Source organism: Schistocerca piceifrons, chromosome 1, assembly GCF_021461385.2.
Source record: "Schistocerca piceifrons isolate TAMUIC-IGC-003096 chromosome 1, iqSchPice1.1, whole genome shotgun sequence".
Taxonomy (NCBI): domain Eukaryota; kingdom Metazoa; phylum Arthropoda; class Insecta; order Orthoptera; family Acrididae; genus Schistocerca; species Schistocerca piceifrons.
The window spans coordinates 1,066,490,382-1,066,510,228 of NC_060138.1; the positions used below are offsets into that span (position 1 = coordinate 1,066,490,382).

The following is a 19,847-nucleotide window of genomic DNA, read 5'->3' on the forward strand; positions in this document are numbered from 1 at the left end:
GTCTCTGCACTCCTTCCTGCCCTGTCTTCCCTCTTCATCTCCCGCCCCACGTGTCTCCTGCCTCTTCCTGTACCTGCTGACGCCCCTCCTCTCTTCATCCTGCCGCTTCCCCTGCTGCCCCTTGCTCTCCCCTCCTTTTCCATCCTCTCTGACCTTTCCCTCGGCAGGTCCCACCTGGCAGTTTTATTCTTCGTCATGTGTGCTCCAAGAGGGTTTTAAGTGTGTTGTTCTAGAGTGTTTTTAATACTGTGGCCGACTTTTAACCTGTGCATGTCCATTCAGTGTCTTCTCTATCTTTTAAGATTCGCCAACTGTGCTTTTTAACTTTCTGGTGACTTTTTTAACTGTCCCCCATGAACGTCTCCATGTCAGTCTATTTTTACATCCATTTTCTCCCATTTCTCTGTTTTACGTTCCCCTTTTTTATCGCCTTATGTATGTAACATTTTATTCTTATTTTAGTTGTCATGTCACTCGGCTGAAGAGCGGCGGATTGTGCCGCTGACAGCCCTCCCCTGCCCACATGGGGCAGGGGAATGAAATCACAATAAAGAAAAAAAAACGGTGCTGCTTTGTAGTTGTCAGGCTTCAAGTGCATGTGAAGCTCCAAAACTTTGTGAATCGCGGAGTTATCAGAGAGAATGTTGAAGGACGGGGGGAGTGTGTTTGAAGATGGAATGGGAGTGTTGAGGTGCGAGTAGGAGGCTGCAGCAGGGCAGGTGCAGGTGAGATGCGGCGCGTGGGCCGCGCGCTGCAGCTGGCCGGCGGTGCACGCGGCGACGCCACGCCAGATGGCGCTGAGCGCGCGCGGCGGCGGCGGCGGCGGAGGCGGCGCGGCGGAGGCTCGGCCGCAGTGCTCCTCCGTCCTCCGGCGGACCAAGACGTCACCTGCCCGCACGCACGCCGCCGCCACGCCGACGAGAACGCGCAGACGCCGTAAGTACGACCGCCACCTGGCCGCAGGCTCACTCCGCTGTCGAGCACGACGCTGTCCTAACGATCACAGCCGCGCCGCTCCTGCGTCCTCTCGTTCGTCGCCGTGGCCGCTCACCTCAAGTGATTGTAAATATGTTCTGTGACGTGGTGATGGAAACGCCGAGCTATTACAGAAGGCTTCTCGAATATTCTTCTTGGTAGCTACACCGTCCTTTTCACGAGCTAAGCACAAGCTGTTGTGGATCTCTTCAAGTCTCGTTTAACTCAGCATTGGATCTGACAAGTGGATTATGGAAAGTGAATATGCATTCCGTTCAGCGCTCTGTCAGAGCAGAGACTGTAGTTCTGCCTCCAGTGGATGCTGCGAAATGTGATGGTTACGCTTTCCTCTTTGTCGATCCGTGTGATCAGGTGTCTGAGAAGTAGTATCTTTGGACAGATATTTAACAAGATTTGTCTATAGTCTCTAGTGAACCATCCTCCTGGAAATCTTTTTTCTTAAAGAAGATCTAGGGATAGTATAAACTATATGTTGACATCAGAAATGAAATTCCAGCTACATTGACTAATGCAATCACTGTTGTTACTGCGAAATATTACATCCAATGTAGTTAACTCTAACGGTGAATTTATTCGTAAAAGTGACATAGCAATCCATTAAATTTTGGTCCATGTGGAGAACTTTCTCCCGACAAGAGAAATCTCGTATTGAATGATGAATGCAATTTTTACTTACCAAAGCGAATATTAGACCTTTTTGTCAGTCGTGTGTGTCTTGTCAGTTTTGTGTGTGTGTGTGTGTGTGTATTTTTTGAGAAGTGAGGATGGTGAAATGGAGGAGATAACGAACTGAAAGAGGGGAGGGAGAAATTGTGCTCTAGTGCCGCGTCAAACTCAAATAAAAAAGCCCAGACCGATTCACGAAGTCCCAGCCGAAGAACCTCCTCAGACTCGTTTGGCACCTGTAAACACGCATCAGTTTCGTTGCAAGCCGTTCATGGCAGAGTCTCCAGTGCCAAAAGTTACAGCTCGAATGTCAACGAAACGAAGTAACAGCACTGGAGAACAGCTCTCAAGGTTACTAGAAACAGAGAGCTCCAACGTTGTCAGGTAAGAGTGAACGAAAGAAAGGGCGAAGCTATTAAGAAATCTGACAGCACTGACTCAAGAAAACCTCTTAAGATATACAATATATCAAGATGTCTGAAGCCGAATGGTGATTTGAATTAGGCTCCTGCGAGATAGCTCAGTTGGTGAAGTCTCGTTTCCAAAATACTTCTAAACCACTTAAGGACATCACATACAAGGAAGATCATAAATAATGCTTCAACATGCACTGTTAGGAATTTATTAAATGTTGTATCATTAATTGTTGCGGGGTTCATTTTTTTGGCTTACCAAAATTTGCACAGTGATTTGGTGCAGCTGAACATGCTTTTGTTGTCTGTTTCTGTCACCTGAGAAGCTCAATGTATTAAAAAGAACTGCAGTCTTGCGTAAAACGTACATGTGAAACACTCGAACTGTTGTCTTCCCGAACTACTTTAACCATAGGCCTTCACAAACATTTTTATCTTGAGTAAAACTGTGTAACATCAGGCATATCATACTTGGTGAACAAAAAAAACAAAAGGAAAAGAGTAATTGCATTTAGTATAGTGGAATAACCCAGTCTGTATCGGGAATGAAGTACAAAAGTCATTGACATCTGATCTAGAAGTTCAATACGAAAAGAAACCTGAATAGCGACAGAATGCAAAGCAGTTCATTGACAGGTTTTGTGTAATAGATAAAGCTCCAGAGTGCCAAAAAATACGCATAGATTTTTCTGAATCGTCTTCTGAATTATGATACATGTTCACAATGGATTAATACTTCTGTTTTTGTACTGTGATTTCGAGTTCAGTGAATCATTTTCGTGCTTTTGTAACAGCCTCTGTCTTAAGACATGCATAACGTTGGCTCCTCCATCTGATCTTTAGTATTCTTCGCACTGCAAGAGGAAATAAAATTCCTCTATATACAAGCGTCTCACGCAACGTGGACATATCATAAATGATTCCAGACATCGATACGAAGTTTTTAGCAAATGTTCGCGAGTCAAGGGGTGAATGACCTCCAACTCGATTTCATGCACTAAGATACTGAACGAAATATTTTTAATGGAAATGGGAATTATTTGTAGTGTCATTCGTGAAATGTTTTAAGTATAGGCTCTAGTAACATAACGCTTGATATCATATGCCGTGAAACATTTGCAAAATTAGACAGGGAGTGTAATAAGTGTGAGGATAATTGTTTCAACAACTTTGCCATATAAACATTGTCTTATAGGTCGAAATCCGAACTTTTCCAGCTGTCTTGGCCTTCTTATTTGGAAATATTTTACTGCAATGAAGGAAATATATCACCACACTAATTGAGCGAGGTGATAAGAAGACTGGGCTCGTATTCGGCAAGTCGGCAGTTCGTGTGCCCGTCCGATTATCTACGTTAGGTTTCCTGCAATGTGAGTGTTCTGTCTCTAATGACATCATCGTCGACGGGACATGAAATCATCAACTCGGGCTTCTGGAAAGCCTTTAAAGAGTACACAGTTCCAATAAGGACACCTGCACTCTAAGGTTGCTTTGAATATCACAGTGCTTTGCTAGGTGGTACACTCTTGCCTTCCTCTGATTCGGAGCAGATTTACACTGCCGGTTACAGGGGACCTACAATGTAATGTGGACGAGTCACGCTGCTACTCGTCTTTTTTTTGCGTTAACAAAGCATTGCCAGAGACAGGGGGAAGGGATAGAATAAATCCTAGGACAGACTGGGCATCAGACACCGGATCCTTGAACTTGAAGACCTAGTGTTGTGCCTGATTGACCAGACTACAAATCGCACACTAGAAGATCACTCTTTTTCGATCGGTGAACATCGGCTGATTTCGGATTCTACGAAATGTTTACATTCGTTGCCAGCATTGTCCAACGTAGCAATAAGCGGCCATTGTGAAAACAGTGTTGACTCCTGTGCGGTTATGTGTGGTGGTTACTATTATTATTACTCAGAAAAATGAGCGAATAGGCTGTACTTAGTTCCTCAAGCGGCTAGCCAACTACTTTCGTGTCAGTTCTGTGATACATAAAATCATCGCGTGTTCTTTCCTATTACAAGCTGTAAGCTGGCTGCCCTGGGAGGAGGAGACGGAGCTTGTACCAGCAGCCAATTAGGCTTTCGCTCCCAGCATCCTCCACGGAAACGCCACCTTGCCGTGTGATATTAGTGCAGTATCTGGTGAAGTACACCGAGGTGGCAAAAGCCATGGGATACCTCCTAATATCGTATCGATCCTCCTTTTGCCCAGCGTAGAGCATCAGTTCGACGTGGCATGGAATCAAAAAGTCGTTGGAAGAGCCCATGTTGCCTGTAAAGCCGTTCGTAATCGCGAACGTGTTCCCGGTGCAGGATTTTGTGCGCTAACTGACCTGTCGATTATGTCCCATAAATGGCCGATGGGATTCGTGTCAGTCCATCTGGCTGACCAAATCATTTCCTCGAATTGTCCACAACGTACAGATAATCGCGGACAATTGTGGCACGGTGATATGGTGCTCTATCGTCCATCAAAGTTCCATCGTTGTTAGGGAATACGAAGTCCATGAAAGGCTGCAAATGGTCAGCAGGTGGCCGAACATAAGCATTTCCAGTTAATGATCGGTTCATAAGGACCAGAGGGCCCAGTCTATTCCATGTAAACACAGCCCACACCATTTCGGAGCCATGACCAACTTGCACAGTGCCTTGTTGACAACTTGCATCCATAGTTTCGTGGCTTCTGCGCCACACTCGGACTCTACCATTAGCTCTTACCAACTCATATGACGGGGCCACGGTTATCCAATCGTCAAAGGCCCAACCAGGCGCTACAGGCGATGTCGTGCTTTCGGCAAAGGCAGTTCTCGTCCGTCATCTGCTGCCATAGCCGATTAACGCCCAATTTCGCCGCACTGTCCTAACGAAAATGTTCGCCGTACGTCGCACATTGATTTCTGCGCTTATTTCACGCTGTGTTGCTTGTCAGTTAGCGTTGACAACTCTATGCAAGCGCCGCTACTCTCGCTCGTTAAGTGTCCGAGGTGAGAGGTAATGCCTGAAATCTGGTATTCTCGGCACACTCTTGAGACTGTGGATCCCGATATTCTGAATTTCGCAACTATTTCCGGAATGGAATGTCCCATGCGTCAACTAGAATTTTGGGTAAGTCTAATTCCCATTGTGCTGCCATAAGCACGTAGGAGACCTTTTCCCACGAATCACATGAGTGCAAATCACAGCCCCGCCAATGCACTGGTCTTTTATACCTTGTGTACGCGATACTGATGGCATCTGTATAGATACATATCGCCATCCCACGGCTTCTGTTACCTCAGTGTAAAAGTGTTGAAAAAATGTTCAAATGTTTGTGAAATCTTATGGGACTTAACTGCTAAAGTCATCAGTCCCTAAGCTTACACACTACTTAACCTAAATTATCCTAAGGACAAACACAGACACCCATGCCCGAAGGAGGACTCGAACCTCCGCCGGGACCAGCCGCACAGTCCATGACTGCAGCGTCTTAGACCGCTCGGCTAATACCGCGCGGCAAAAGCGTTGAGACGTCCCCTTAGAAAAATTTATGAATGACTGTGCTGATAGGCCTCTTACATTATTTGATTTGCAAACAGCTGAGCAGAACTGAACGTACTCAGACATTTCTCTCTTTACTTATTCTGATCAACACTAAACTAACACACAATATTTTTAGCGCAACGCAATCTGACTTTCAATAATCAAAAAATGGCTCTGAGCACTATGGAACTGAGCACTTAGGTCATCAGTCCCCTAGAACGTAGAACTACTTAAACCTAACTAACCTAAGGACATCAGACACATCCATGCCCGAGGCAGCATTCGAACCTGCGACCGTAGCGGTCGCGCGGTTCCAGACTGAAGCGCCTAGAACCGCTCGGCCACACCGGCTGGCTTTTCAATAATCTCTATAAAAGAATGGCCCTGACTAACAGTAACCTATACCTTTCATGAATCACTTACCTCACAAAAATCTTCGTTACTCGAACTACTGCAATACAGCGAGCGCCAATACTGCCAGCTAAATAAAAGATTCTAACTACTGAAGGCACTAACTACTGATAGGCATACTTAGCAAATGAAAGATTTTGATAGAGAACAAACAATGTATTTACCTTAATAGTGTTCAAAAGTCATTATATATATATATATATATATATATATATATATATATATATATATATATATATATATCAGTTCATGACATCCAGTCTTACAATTTTACTGTCTCTGATAGACACACGTCCAGATCATCCGCTCTCAAAACTCCGCCATCTCACTCCTCACATCTACCACTGCTGGCGGCTCGCCTCCAACTGCGCAACGCTACGCGCTGTTAACATCCAGCTGCCCAACACTACAATCGCGAATATTCCAACAATGCCAACCAGCCACAGACTGCACACTGCACAGCCAGTGATTTTCATACAGAGCGCTAGGTGACGTTACCAACATAGAAACCTAAACAGTCTACTTACAGTGTACTATAGTTGACCATCTGGCAAATCACTGTTATCACAGTGAACTCAACATTCCCTTTCTGACGAACGTTGCGTCAGGAGAGCATCTTGCGGCATTCTTTCGATCTCTTCAGCATGCGTGTGTACGTGTGTGTGTGTGTGTGTGTGTGTGTGTGTGTGTGTGTGTATGTGTGTGTGTGTGTGTTCGGCCGTGTTTCAAAAATGGTTCAAATGGCTCTGATCACTATGGGACTTAACATCTGAGGTCATCAGTCCCCCAGAACTTAGAACTACTTAAACCTAACCAACCTAAGGACATCAGACACATCCATGCCCGAAGCAGGATTCGAACCTGCGACCGTAGTGGTTGCGCGGTTCCAGACTAAAGCGCCTAGAACCGGTCGGCCACAGCGGCAGGCTCGCCCGTGTTTCATTTCCTCGACAAGTGAGTTCGAAGTTGCTCCCCCAGCCTAATTCTCTTGACACGGTCTTGAGTTGCTGGGGTTAATTCCCAGACCAGGAGACACGGTGTTGTGATCCGCTGGAGGGTAGCGCAGCTCTCGACGGCCGCCTTTTGGAGCGCAGTGTGGCATACCTCGGCTTGGCCAGCCGGGGTGGCGTGAGTTCCCCCTCCAGCGCCAGCTGCGGCCGGTCTGGCCGGCTGCTGGAGAACAGGGACCCACCGAGCGCTCCGTCAGTTCTCCGGCCGCCGGCCTACGGTGCGCGCACCGCGTGTGTGTCTGTCTGTGTCGTTCGCCACAGCTTACTAGTGGTGCCTGTATTCACCCAAGACTCCTGCGACAGCTCGTCATCCGTAAGTATGCCACCGCCTCTCCAAAGACGACCGCCCGTGCATCGTCTTTTGTTTGACACATCGCTTGTTTCGTAATAACAGCCTTTACATGTTCACACCTTACCTCAAGCGACTTCTAATCAAATTACGTGCCTGTGGACTACCGTCTCACTTGTGCAACTGGATTCGTGATTTCTTGTCAGAAAGGTCGTTGTTCGTAGTTACTGACGGAATGTCATCGAGTAAAATAGAAATAATATCGGGCGTTCCCCAAGGAGGTGTTACAGGTCCTCTGATGTTCCTGATCTACATAAAACGATTTAGGAGACAATCTGATTGTAACAATAGCTTGTTTGCAGATGATGCTGTGATTTACCACCTTATAAAGTCATCAGATGATCAAAACAAATTTCAAAACGGTATGTGTATGGTGCGAAAAGTGGCAATTGACCCTAAATAATAAGTGTGAAGTCATCGATATAACATCTTCAACTTTTTTAGTCCTGTCTTCCTCAGTTGCGTGTAATATTACGGTATATTGATAATTTTTACTTATCGACCGTCTGAGTACCAAAAGGAATCTGCGAAATTTCGGTTACACGATAAATCACACAAATCCATAGGCTCTAAATTCAGCTAAATACATACGCATTACAGTTACGAGTAAATTACGTTGGAGCGATCACATAGATAAAGTTGTGGGTTAAGCAAACCAAAGATAACGGTTTATTGTCAGAACACTGAGAAAATCCAACAGGTCTTCTAAAGAAACTACCTACAGCACGCTTTTACGCGCTCTTTTGGGGGATTGCTGTGCGGTGTGGGACCCCCATCAGATAGGATCGATACAGGACATCGAAAAAGTTCAAAGGACAGGTCGTTGAATATTATCGCGAAACAGGGGAGAGAGAGCCACATATATGATATATGTATTGGGTTGGCAGTCATTAATACAGAGGCATATTTCGTTGCGGCAGGATCATATGAAATTGCAGTCACGAACTTTGTCCTCAGAGTGTGAAAATATGTTGGCGCCCACCTGCATAGGGACGAATGTTCATCATAAATAAGAGAAATCAAAGAGCGACCAGAAATATTTAAATGTTTGTTTTGCCCGCGCGCTGTTCGAGATGGAACGGAAGAAAAAAATGGGTCTGAGCACTATGGGACTTAACGTCTGAGGTCATCAGTCCCCTCCAACTTAGAACTACTTAAACCTAACTAACCTAAGGACATCACACACATCCATGCCCGAGGCAGGATTCGAACCTGAGACCGTAGCGATCGCTCAGTTCCAGACTGTAGCGCCTAGAACCGCTCGGCCACTCGGGCCGGCGGAACGGAAGAGAAATAGCTTGAAGGTGGTTCGATGAACCTCTGCCAGGCACTTATTTGAGAATTGCAGAGTAATCATGTAAATGAACGCGTAGATGCATGCATGCGATGCATGATTGCAACAGTGTACCGCCCTTGAGGTCTGCAGAGTGAACCAGGACTCCAACGAAATGTTTTCAGAGACTGTTCAGAGATATTTTCTGAGTATTTTGGTATGAGGTCCGGTGGTCGTTAGTGGCTCGCCACAGCACAGTAAGAGGCTAAAATCTAGATCGGGGCCAGCGCTCGTCACGTCAGTGTTCTGTACGTTGTCAACTTGTCAGTTTCGCTTACCCTGTTTGGTGATATTTTCACGTATCAGCGAGAGACTCTATTTCTAGCGCCGAAATTGAAATTCAGGTTCGAACTTATTTTAATACTTTAACCCTTGAAGTGTACACTCTGATCCTGCAATTTTTTGTTTGTTACTGTGCGTGCGCCACTGCACATTAACAACCCACTGCCACCATTGTAAATTCAGCATTGAGTGAGGCCTGTTAGATGATGGGCGTTCAAAGTTAATTAATTTAACAGAAATTGATTTTGAAGAGTCATTGTGACCCTGGAGTACACATTCTGTAACTGTTCTATCGTTGAGTGCGAAGTTCATTTATGTGAAAATGGCTCGGAGGAATGACATTTTACTAACGGAAGATACGATACGGGAATCATTGTTTGCAAGAACTCAACCGCGAAAGTGACGTAAGTTACCTCTGTGATGAAAGTCGTTCTAAAGCTGATGTTCCTCGAGCAATTAAGTTAACTCTTCCGAATACGATCGCTGTTTTTTCTGAATACATAATACATTTCATACCTATATTAAAGTAAGAGTGTAACAATATTCCTTCCCCACTTGCTCCGAAATACGTCGTCCGCCAGCTGCTCATAGTGGTTGCATATAACGAGCAGCTGACACGCCCCCTTTCGTTCTCTTCAATCTTTTCATTTCCTCATGTCGATTGCCGGCAATATTGCTGCAGGGACATCTAAGTACCTCACTGGCCCCGATCTAGACTTTTAACCATTAGCGCAACTATGATTTATTCCTTCGCAACAGTGACATAGCCTATAACATGTAGTCACATAAACTCACGTGAAATATGCAGAAGAACGCAAGTGAAACACAGTTGCCGCCGGTATGGAAACAACTCAACATAAGAGTCTTGCTGCTCTTCCGTTACATTCAGTGACCCCACACATGAGATGCGTAACAGTTAACTGCTCTGTATCACTGTTAGCTTACAACTAACACTATCAGATAAACAAATCCGAGACAGAACCGACCGCCACCGAAGCTTGCGGGCGAAGGGTGAAGTGGGGCATTGCTGTTCTCAGCAGTAAGTACAATGAGTGAATGGAACAAGTTTGTTTCCAAACAAATCACACATTTCGCACTGTCGGTATTTGGAGCTTTGTGCAGATATTTTCAGTGTAGTACCTATACCAGTATAAATGGGGCAGTAAATCAAACGAAATGCAACTGCAGTGTAACGGCCATTGGAGACAACGGGTCCCTTATGCCAAAACGCTCAGAAAATAACCCGGAACAGCCTCCGGTCTTTTATCGACGGAATCCGCGGTCTCCGAGTATAATCTCGCGCCAGAATGAAACAACGGAAATATATTACTTCCGGCCAATACAGAAACAAATGGTGCCATTCGGAATCGGAAATCTATTTCAGGTTCGCCCTTTTCTCAATTTTATACCGCTCAACAAGGATTGCAACCATAAATCGTTAGTGCCATTCGACGGCATATCAATTCTACATTGACTTTCAACCTTTCACGGCATAAGCTGCTCCTACATCGCTTCATTGGCGAATTGCAACAATCTAGTATCGAACACGTCTTGCTTGTTAAATTGAAACACTAGAGCTGTCTGTTTGTTACCACTCAACGCGCGATATTGTAAGCGGTTAGCAGGCATTATTGGTCATTAACATCTATAACGTTGCTGTAGTATTGCAATATTTACGAGAGTACCCAAAATAAGGTACATATCACTCTGAAGCTGACGTGTTGATCCAAGTGCTTCACATTGCTTCGGCTAGTTCTCTGATTACAACCAAGTTCGCCTTCTAAATTTATAAGTGGTTTTCACTGTGATGTCGAAGGAGGGATGCTGAAATTAAAAAAAAGTGATGAACAGCCCAGAATAGTGCCTACCATGCTCGTAATAGATTGCTTGCAACAAACTACGTAGAGTTAAGTAAATATCAACAATTTCAGCGTGGTACTTGCATTTGAAGTCGCTGAATTTTGATGGTATTATATAAAAACATCTTATTAGTCAATCACATAATCTCCTATTTTAGAAATTCCGTATTTAGTGATGGTAGTAGAGTTATTCTTGTTGAATACTTAACAAATGAATAAAAAGCCTAAAAAGTTTGATAGAAGTGTTTCCATATTTTTGCCTGCACTCCCGTTGTGTTACCTCAGTCCGAGCGGTGACTCATTGGCATGATTAAAGGTGAAAGTCGTAAAACAGAAGTGGAAGGATTTTCCCAAAGGTTAGCTGTGGAACTGGATATTACTACTCAGCGACTATTCTGACGAGTTGTGATTGACGATTGGACTCCTTGCAGCAGACGAGTAGAACGGGTATGCGTGTTTGATGTAAACACGGTTATTCTTGTTACGAAGGTGCAAATGAGATTAAGACAGTGTGCTGTCCCCGTCATTGGAGCTCGCATTTAAAATACGGGTCACCACAAAAAGTTCTTCCACCATGAGATACTGCAAAGATATTTGCGATTTGTCACATAACGTTGCAGCACATTCTCCTAATCGGAAGGATAACGCCACTCCGTCTAATCGTTTTGCATGGCACGACGTACGCACTGTATTGGATCCCTTCAGCTCAAACGCCACCGCATCACTACACTTGTTTTAAACTATGAACAAAGAATGTGACATTATGGAAGCGCTGTATGAAGATTTATTTGAAATGTGCTCTGAAGAACCGTAGCCTTGAGATGCAGATTGTTCTCTTTAGAAAGAGATTTAATGTTTTCTGGACAGATTGTAGTGAAAAGCACGGTGACTACTGCCGTGTTGCGTTCTCCATGAGCGACAAGCATATTGCGTAGTGACGATTACTGGAATACGAGGCGTGTTTTTTAAGTAAGTACCGTTTTGAAATTAAAAAAGACGTGCAAAGATATCTCAATAATTTTATTTTTACATGAAAGCCTGCACCGTAATTTACTTTTCTACATAATTTCCGTCAATATTGAGGCACTTGTCATAACGTTGTACCAGTTTTTGAATACCCTCCTCATAGAAGTCTGCTGCTTGACTTGTTAACCACTGTTTTGACTTCGTCATCGTCTTGAAGACGCTGACCGCCCAGCTGTTTCTTCAAGTGCAGGAACAGATGCTAGTCACCGGGCGCAAGATTTCTGGGGGCTGTACGGAGGATGATCTAGAGTTTCCCATCGAAAAGATGTGATGAGATCTTTGGTCTGACACGCCAAATGCGGACGGGCATTGTCTTGCAGCAAAACGATGCCCTTGCTCAACTTCCATGGACTGTTGCTTTGATTCTGGTGTGACGTAGGCCACCGATGTTTCATCGCCTGTAAGAATTTGGCTTAAGAATTCATCACCGTCGTTGTGGTACCGCTCAAGGAAAGTCAATGCACTTCTAAACGCTTGGTTTTGTGCACATCAGTCAGCATTTTCGGTACCCAACGTGCGCACAATTTTCGGTAATTCAAGTGCTCGGTGACAATGCCATACAAAACACTACGAGAAACATTAGGAAAGTCATTCCGCAAGCCGGCCGGAGTGGCCGTGCGGTTCTAAGCGCTTCAGTTTGGAACCGCGTGACCGCTACGGTCGCAGGTTCGAATCCTGCCTCGGGCATGGATGTGTGTGATGTTCTTAGTTTAGTTAGGTTTAAGTAGTTCTAAGTTATAGGGGACTGATGACCACAGAAGTTAAGTCCCATAGTGCTCAGAGCCATTCATTCCGCAAGGAGTAAATCGTAAAGCGTGTGTTTTCTCTCACCTTATTGTCCACTTCCTGCACGAAACTTTCATTAACTACCGTAGAAAGCCCACTCCGTTGTTCATCATGCACATTTGTGCGGCCATCTTTAAATGCTCTCACCCCTTTTCTTACCATTCCATCATTCATAATGTTTTCGCCTGCGATGAATATCGATCGCTTTTAGGCCTTTAGCACTAAGAAATCTAATAACAGCCCGTATTTCACAGTCGACGGGACTCAAGATTATCGGAGGCATCTTAAACACTCAGTACACAACGTAAACAAGGAAGAATCAGACTGTAATGGCGTCCGTGCATAGATTAAGATACGGGCTTTCATGTAAAAATAAAATTATTGAGATATCTTAGCACGTCTTTTTTTAGTTTCAAAACGATACTTACTTAAAAAACACGCCTCGTATATTACTGAGAGAAGTGGCGTCGTCGATGAGGCTCTGGACTTGCATTCGGGAAACGTGAGGTTTAACGCCACGTCTGGCCGTCCATATTTAGATTTTCGTGCTCTCATTAAATCACGGCCGATTTCACTCCCCGTCTTTGACAGATCCGAGCTCTTCTCAAGTCTACAGTAACCTCTTTTTTTCCCACTGGAAGGGCTGTGACTGAAAGAGACCCTTGTGTCACGAAATTAATAAGCGCCGAGGGCGAATCTTTCTATGGTCTCTAACAGATAAAATGCAGCAGAGAAGGGCTCAGTTTTAGCCGTAATTACTGCTAGTCTCTTTAGCAATTCACAGGCTGCGTTTGTGCGTTTTGTACGAGAGGAAAGGGAGCGTGTTGGAGGGGGGGTTCAAGGGCAGGGGAATGTGGCGCAGCAGGGGAGCGGCCATGTGGGTAGTTCAGTGATGTGTGAGGCGGAGGGTGCGAAGCGCAAGTTCTGCGCCGTGTCAGGAGCAGGAAAAGTTATTGCAGCCGGGCCGTAAATAAAATCCTCGGCGCTCCTGTGTAATCGTGCGGGATACCGGGCCGGCGGAAAGAATTCTCGGCGCATTTCTGTCAAAACGATGGTAAATCGTTTTTTACGTTTACTCTCAAAATGTTCCTGCAACTTTACATTTTAGTTGGTTCACGTTCCAGTAATATGTCCTACAGTCTCCAGCAGTTACTTTCGATAGTATTCAGTTTTACTGAGATTAAACGTGTGTACTGGAATATAAATATTGTATTGTTTCTGTCACCTAACAGATCAAAACCATCTACTGGATCAATGTTTCAAAGCAGATCTCTACCTTTTGCAGGCAATGCTTTCAGCGACGGAGTTAAAAGTGAAAGACCTTGGCTGTTGCTTACGTGTGTTTACCGTACTGAAACTCACACGGTTGACCAGTTTCGGCCTCACAGACTACTTTCATGTGTTGTCGGTGCCATTATGTATTAATATTATCCAATTATTTAACACAGGACATAGCAGTTCTGAGAGTGAGCACACAATGTGCAAGCGTCAAACCTAAAAACAGAATGTGTGCTTAATGGAGTAATGTCGACATCGACCATGCTGCTTCGTTTCAAGTCACTGCATGAGCTCGCTTTCGTCGTTAAAAACCGGCTGTCAGTTCTGGCAGCCCGGAAAACAGACAGCGGACAGAAGTGACAGCTGGTTTTTATCAACGAAAGCGAGCACGTACGCCGAGGTAACAAAAATCACAGAGTACCTCCTAATATCGTGTCGGACCTTCTTTTGCCCGGCTTGGTAGAGTAACTCGACGTGGGATGGACTGAACATGTCGCTGAAAGTCTCTTGCAAAAAAATATTGAGCCATTATTGTCTCTGTAGCCGTCCAAAACTGCGAAAGTGTCGCCGCTGCATAATTTTGTGCACGAACTGACTTCTCAGTTTTGTCCCATAAGTGTTCGATGCCCCTTAAGTGTTCATATCGAGCGATGTGAGTGGCTAAATCATTCGCTTGACTTGTCCAGATGTTCGTCAAATTCATCGCAAACAGTTGTGGCCCGGTGACATGTTTCAGAACATGACATCCATGAATGGCTACAAATGGCTTCTAGGTAACCGAAAATAACCATTTACAGTCAATGATCGGTTCAGTTGGACCACGTAAACACAACCCACACCGTCACATTCTTATATAGTCAAAACCGGTTTCGGCCATACAATGACCATGTTTAGATTCTATAACAATACAAAAGAAAATGTATATTAAAACCTAAAAATAAGTGCAATATTTAACCAGGCTTATTAGTAATCTCTTAGGCTTTTGAAAAATAAAGACTATCTTATAGATGACGCGCGCATCTAGCGCAAAGAGGGGGAACAAAATCTGACAAATTTTTATATGTACATAAGACCGGTGTTTTATATTTTACAGCTAGTTTTACAACGCATGAATCTGTGTTCAGTGTATGCCGCCTTTAGGTATGAACTATATGTGTTTCGCATAAATTCGGTTAGATTACTATTAAACCTGGTTAAATATTGCACTTATTTTTAGGTTCTAATATAAATTTTCTTTTCTATTGTTATAGAATCTGAAGATGGTCATTGTATGGCTGAAACCGGTTATGACTGTGTCAAAAGAATGTGATTGCGTCTATAAATAAACAAAAAAATTTACAAAATAATCAATCACTCACTCCGTTGACAAAACGTCGTTTCTTCCGAAAACAACCCACACCGTTATGAAAAAAAATTGTAAATTTTTCGTAAGATCTTACAGGACCAAACTGTTAAGACCATCGGTACCTAGGCTTACATACTACTTAATCCAACTTCACCTAACTTACGCTATGGACAACACACACACCCATGCCCGAGGGAGGATTCGAACCTCCGACGGGGGGGGGGGGGGGGGGGGGGGGGGGAGCTGCACGGACCATAGTCCATTAACGCCAGACTTTGCCCCATGATCCTGACGGATACGTTCGTCATACGTCCCACATTTCTGCGGTTATTTCACCCACTGCAGCTTGTGTGTTAGCTCTGACAACTGTACACAAACGCAGCTGCTCTCTGTCGTTAAGTGAAGTCCTTTGGCGACTTCGTTGTGCATGGGGAGAGGTAGCGCTTGACATTTGGTATTCACTGCACATTCTTGAGAGTGCGGATCCTGAAATACTGAATTCCATAACGATTTCCGGGATAGAATGTCCCATCCGTCTAGCTCCAGCTATCATTCCGCCTTGAAAGAATGTGAATTCCCATTGTGCAGCCATAATCACGTGGGAAACATTTTCACATGAATGACCTGAGTACAAATGACAGCTCCGTCAATTCACTGCCCTTTTATATCTCGTGAACAAAATACTACTGCCATCTGTATATGTCCTCTGCTAAATACCACGGTAATGTTGTGACGTGCTGGTGTCTACTGCACTTGAAAATGGCCAGTTAGTCCGAATTTGTTCAATTGTGGGAGTTTCACTAAAGCAAATAAGTGTAAGCAACAACTGGGGTGGAAACTTTACAGTGACCTTCAGAGACTATGAGGATGTGGAATTCCACCTGAAGAAAATAATCGAGTCAACATCGTCCTGTCTCATGGCCTGGTTCGAAGCATGAAATACGGGGAGAGTTGTAGAGCAATGCCGCGAACAGTAAATGTCTGGTTTTGAGTACCGATCCGGCACACCGATTGAATTTGTTAGACTTTTTTTTTTTACTTTTTCCTTCAATGTAGTTACGTGTCGACGTCTGTGTCAATCCTGTGCTTCGAGGTGATCACTCGAATTTTTGTTTCTGTTTCATGCACAGTTTTTTGACGACTGACACACTCTTCATCTTCAGGTGCACCATAGGACGACGGGGTTTTTCTTCGTAATTTTGTGAGCGAAATGGAAACAGAGATTCGGCTGAACGCCAGGAAGTACACCATTAATCAGTAACGACGACAAAACGAGAGCGACCACGTGCTGTCTAGGTTATTACAAGCCAGTCGCTCACCTCAACGAATATGCGAGAGATAACTGTTCGCGGCTCTGGCGTCGCACTAGGATTCATAACGTACTGCTTCAAATGGTTCAAATGGCTCTGAGTACTATGGACTTGAGGTCATCAGTCCCCTGGAACTTAGAACTACTTAAACCTAACTAACCTAAGGACATCACACACATCCATGCCCGAGGCAGGATTCGAACCTGTGACCGTAGCGGTCGCACGGTTCCAGACTGTAGCGCCTAGAACCGCTCGGTCACCCCGGCCGGCCATAACATACTGAAACAGAAAATTTATACACAATTTAGGTAACAGGGACAACTGTCGAATTCGATTCCTTCCGGATGCATGTACACTCCGCCACCGCCCTTGAACCATATTCTTAGGGTAAAAAATTGCATAATTTACCAACACGGGAAGGAAAAGTACAGTTTTATATTATCTGTCAATACTAAATTTTCTGCACACGTCGAAATGCAACAGTTGTCTAGTACGCAATGCCTTGACATAACTTACGGTGATATCGGCAAAAAGTGTCTCAATAATTACAAATCATCTTTCTTGATGAAAGAAGAGCTCTCACTTCAACAGAAGTCGGAAATTATTCAGAAGGCAGAGACAGCAGACGTAAGAACGGTTCACCTTCCTAACCAAAAAATTAAATGAAAATAGTTTAGGAAAAGAAATGCTTAACACGTGTGTTCAGTTACAGTATTCGAATCGTCATTAGAGACACAATATATCGCTCTGACTTTTACATAAGTAATTTTGATCTTGAACAAAATAATATTTAAAGGCTACAATGCTACTGATATTATCTCGCTTTCGTTGCAGAAACCAAACATTGTGGTTCTTTTGATTTTTGTGAATCTAGCCTGCGCTAGGTTGGATTTATTCGTGCCACATAATTTTTGCGTGGTGTCGTGTTTCCCATCCGAGCATGAATCCTGTGAAGTTTGTTTTGTGTGTTTTCTGTTTAAAGTGTTCGTGTATTGTGTTTGTGGAATAAATTCAAGACGAGCGCGTGGATCCGTTCAGGTGAGTGGATCTGGTGAGAGAGTTAACATAAGCTACCTGGCTTCCCTTGTGTAAACAAATCGACAGATATGATGACTGTGCTAATGTTATTCAAGTATTATCGATTTATAAATGCCGGTCGGTGTGGCCGAGCGGTTCTAGGCGCTTCAGTCAGAAACTGCGCTGCTACTACAGCAGGTTCGAATCCTGCCTCGGTCATGGATGTGTGTGATGTCCATAGGTTAGTTAGGTTTAAGTAGTTCTAAGTCTAGGGGACTGATGACCTCAGATGTTAAGTCCGTTAGTGCTTGGAGCCGTTTTTTGATTTATTATGGATAACAAGAGATTAAATAAGTTCACTGTTTTATATTCTGTATCGTGCCGTTTTCAAAAAGGAGCTATTTCTACTCTGCGAATGAAAAGTTGGAATAATCGTTTGACTATGTTAGCACCGGAGAAACGGGAAAGTTCGGATCTCACGTCTGTGCTCCGTTGGTGCTATCTAGAGATGTGTTTGCGTCATCCCAATAATGGGAAACAGCCACCCGGAAAGGCGCTAAGTAGCCCTGCACGAGCGCCGTAGCTCTGATGACGGAGTAACGACCTACTGGACGTAGCGTGATCTCTGCTAAGCGCGGTGACATAACGCCCCCTGGTGCCTTAACGGACGCTTTGGCCAGTCGTTGTTGCAACGCTATGAGTCTACAGAGAGGTGCTGAAAATGAAGAAAAACATAGAGGCACGTAACGCGTGAATATAGTCATTATTTTCACGAGCCTGGTAGTTAACCACTTTCTCCAACGGAGGCCGTGATGTTGACATGTGCTGAGTTGTGCTGCAAAAAAATGTAGAAACAGCAGTGGATGTATGACTTGTTAGACTGGAGGTAATGTTGATGAACAGTTTTTTCTGTTTGCCATTGCGGTAGTTTGTTCTCGAAACAGACGCACTGAGACTGGTTTGCATTTGACGTCACCGGCCCGTGGATAACGCGTCAGACATTTAGCTGTATCAGACAGATGGCTAGACGGGAGCTTGAGCGTATTTCGTTTCTATTGAGTGGACGTTTATTGAAATGAAAATAATGAAGATGATGGAATTTGTTGCAGATAAATAGCCTATTTCTCTTGAACGCCACCAAAGGACCTGTCTTAATCAAATGCCAGATCATCCTACGCACTCGCATCATAAGTCACTGTAGAAAACGTAAGACTGACTTGCTTAACTGCAAGGTGTTGTTCCAGAGCTTGACGTAGTCTCACCTACTGCCCTTTATTGTCCAATTCCACTCACGTACATTTTTCCACCAGTACTGAAAGCGGACACCAGTGGGTCGTTCGCCACAATATTAACACGGCACCTCCGTCTACCTCTACTATACATGTTTTGACCACTGTGTTAAGATTTCTGTTTCGTTCCACTCACGTATAGTATGTTTGTTTACCTCTATGCGAGTTGTTATCAGTTGCCTTTAACATTCGCATTGCGAAGGAAAACTATAAGTATAAAAAGGTTTTTGGATTTTCCTAGTAGGTTTTTGGTCGATATCAGGCACCTTATTCCAATTCGTCAATTTTGCAGTGAGCCCATCCCTCGAGTTAACTAAGAGCCTGTTCTTGTGGGTCCTCTACACTTTATACCCTCTGTAAGTCGAAGATAATCTGGATGTTACGAGTATACAGGGTGTAAGAAAAATGTGCGGCACAAATTGCAGGACACATTCGTCACATCTAGATGAAGGAAACGCTTTGTTTCCACGTCACAATTCATTTTCTCCAACGAGTTTCAACGAGATTAGACTATAAAATTTCACAATCGCCATGTCGGACGGACCTCAGTCCCTACGCAACTGTTGAAGAAAGTCATCAACAAAGATTTTCAGTGTTTGGGCCAGCATTTTTGGTGACTGGTAGGGCCTTACTTTCTTCCAACCAGGCTCAGTGGACAACGTTATAATTTCGTAGAGAATACTCTACCTGATCTGTTAGCAGACAAATCTTTAGCTGTGCGACAAAACATGTACTTCATGCACGATGGAGCACCTCCTCATTTTACTTTTCATGTCCGTCGGCTTCTAAATACCGGATTCGGTGAGAGATGGATCGGTAGAGATGGACCAGTTGCCTGGCCTCTACGCTCTCCAGACCTAAACCCACTGGACTCTTTATTCGTTTTGCATGTTAAAGTAATTGTGTACCTAACCCTTTACGAGATGTCCAGAGTCTCCATACCCGTATTATGGA

General features: G+C 44.2%; 1 protein-coding gene across 2 annotated transcripts in view; it reads left to right on the top strand.

The window, feature by feature from the left end:
• Window positions 1–859: 859 nt before the first annotated feature.
• The window catches only part of LOC124757160, a 430,922-nt gene continuing 411,934 nt past the window's right edge, over window positions 860–19,847 (top strand). Inside the window, exon 1 of one of the 2 annotated variants that reach the window (XM_047249064.1) lies at window positions 860–936. The gene's annotated coding sequence lies outside the window, so the exon portion shown is untranslated. Of the gene's footprint in view, window positions 937–7,220; window positions 7,333–19,847 lie in introns of those variants that run through there. The other variant, XM_047249063.1, reaches the window with a different exon arrangement.